General features: G+C 36.7%; 1 pseudogene; it reads left to right on the top strand.

Moving 5' to 3' along the window:
* Positions 1-512: 512 nt before the first annotated feature.
* Positions 513-1,130, top strand: LOC132188024 (germin-like protein 9-3; annotated as a pseudogene).
* The last annotated feature ends 1,477 nt before the right edge of the window (positions 1,131-2,607 follow it).

The following is a 2,607-nucleotide window of genomic DNA, read 5'->3' as shown; positions in this document are numbered from 1 at the left end:
TAATAGTTAATTGATTGTGTTGTAGTCATTAACCCTAAAATTCATTGGGATTCCATGGAAAATTAGTGCTTCTGGTGTATGAGCACTATTACCAAAGTTAAAGTTTTGCTATGGGTTAAAGTCTAATTGTGAATTGCAATGTAACATTGTGGTATGTGTTTGAGTTAGGAAGCATTGATGTTGGAACTTCCGTCATCATTATTGTTAACATGGAGAACAACAATTTACTAAACATGGAAAAGTAAATAATGTCAATTGGTTTTCTTGATTCTACGACAAAGGCATCCACTTGAGAATAGAAAGAAAATTAGTTAAAACAAGGACATTGTAGATTCAAATTGCACCTCCTGTTTCATAGGCCTGCACAACTTGTAAATGCCACGTTGCTTCCTATTATTTTCCTCTAACAATTACCATCCTGCTGTTGAAGGCAAGGCCAAAGTAACAGGCAATATGTCATTAACATATTCTATAAGCTCCTTTTTTTCCCTTTCATCTTCCCTTCCATAGCCTTTATGACATGTAAACACGAATTGATATTCAAACTAGTTCTTGCATTTGCTATTTTCCATATGGCGATTGCTGGGGATGCAAACATCATCTTAGATTTTATAGTCCCACCAAATCAACGTTGATGGCAACTTCTTCACATATACTGGCATGAGGGCTATAGTTCGGGCAGCCCCACCGACAACTTTTAAGCTTTTGAAAGTGAGCATGGTTGAGTTCCCAACCCTCAATGGCTAGAGTCTTTTGTATGCAGCTCCCCAATACCCAATTGGCTCTGTCAACCTGCCTCACACCCATCCCTGCTCAGCTGAGCTTTTAGTTCTCGTTGATGGATCCCTTGAAGTTGGATTTGTTGACACGTCAAACAATCTTTTTACTCATAAGCTCCAAGTCGGTGACTTGTTTGTTTTTCCAAAAGGACTTATTCACTACCAGTACAATAGTGATGCAAAGAATTCTGCAACAGTTGTTTCAGCATTTGGAAGTGCAAATGTTGGAACTTTGTCAATCCTTAATACAGTTTTCACCACGGCATTGATGATGGGATCTTGGCGAAGTCTTTCAAGACTGATGTTGCCACCATTCAGGCAATTAAAGCAGGGCTTGCGCCCAAGGCTTGAGATAACAAACCCTTGATAGTAAGAAGGGTAATTTTTCTTTTTTAACTCTATTTTCCTGTAGTGAAAAAATTACCCATAATAAGGCATTCAATGATTAGTCGAAGGCTTACCCTTGTAGTTGGCTTGCAAAAGGTTAGTAGAAGATGATTTAATATATTCCAAAAAGGCAATCTTAAAAAATGGCGCCAAGTATTCCTCAGCACAAGCGCTAAGCGGTAATAATTCCTCTACTGTTGTATTTTTCATTTTGGATGGGCACTACTCTTGTATTTATATATCCTACTTGAACTTGATGCTTTGGCATTCACTGTTTCAATTTGAATCAACTCTTGGAAAGTGTCAACTACAACTGTTGGCTCAATTATCAAGGATATTGTAAGTATATTATTTACTGAGAGAAGAATAGATTTTGCTTGTTTTAAAGCACAAATATAATGTGATACAAAAAAAAAAAAAAAAAAAAAAAAAAAAAAAAGCATAAATATAATGCTTTACATGATGAATAAATATGAATGTGTGCTTTGATGATTTTACATGTGTTAATGCACTGTTGCCTAGCTATCAACTAGCCATTCATCATTTTCATAAAGAACTTTCGACTGTGAAACCATGGTAGCAAGTTTAATTGAAGGGTGTCTCCCTTTATAGGCAAAGTCCATTTGATAGAAGCAACCCAATTAGCATTTGAATTATTGGAAGAAGTAGTGTTGCTCTTACCTTGTAATTTATATTAAGATTATATTTGTGGCTGATTCCCAAACCTTTGCTCGTTGTTGGACTAATTTGTCTTCTATGAGAAGAAAGCATATATAGTTTGTTAGTACTTGTGTTGGCTTAATTCAGTTTCAAAATGCAGAGGTTACTATCCACGAACACAAACATTGATATATAATGCTCAGAATCGAATCACCACCATTCATAATATAGATTCATGTGTCATGAACGTCTTTGCAAAATTTCAGCTCAATCGGACCACAAACGCCCATTGATCGGAGCTGTTGATCAAGGCTGGACAACATTTCCAGAATGTTGTTTTCTCCCCACTACAGGCCCTGTCCAGACAGGCTTTCCAACAAGCATATTATACCCAAAAATGTGTTTTTAGTGGGCCCAGGTCTAAGGTTTGATGTACTGATATATATATATACATCATTATAGAAGAGAGAGAGAGGTACGAATTTTCACACCCAGAGAGTTCGTAGAGGCTGTGCTAATAGAGATCATATGTGGTAAGTGTTAAATTGAATCTCTTAAAGTTTTAGTTATTCTTTTGATAAATCTACGGTTGAGAAGTCTATCAGAAGGGTCCGATAAAGGAGAATCACGTTGAAAAAGATTGTGAACAAGGAGACGAGTTGTAGGTTTGTCGATCTTACAGAGCCAAGGTCTTGCAAAGGATTGTAAGTGTTCCTAGTGTCTGTAATTTCTGGATAATCTTTTGATAGTGATTTCCTGGGTTTGGCTGCCTCGTAGAGGT

Source organism: Corylus avellana, chromosome 6, assembly GCF_965113065.1.
Source record: "Corylus avellana chromosome 6, dhCorAvel1.hap1.2, whole genome shotgun sequence".
Lineage (NCBI taxonomy): Eukaryota > Viridiplantae > Streptophyta > Magnoliopsida > Fagales > Betulaceae > Corylus > Corylus avellana.
Note: the sequence above shows the minus strand (reverse complement) of the source record. Positions and strands in the feature narration are given on the sequence as shown.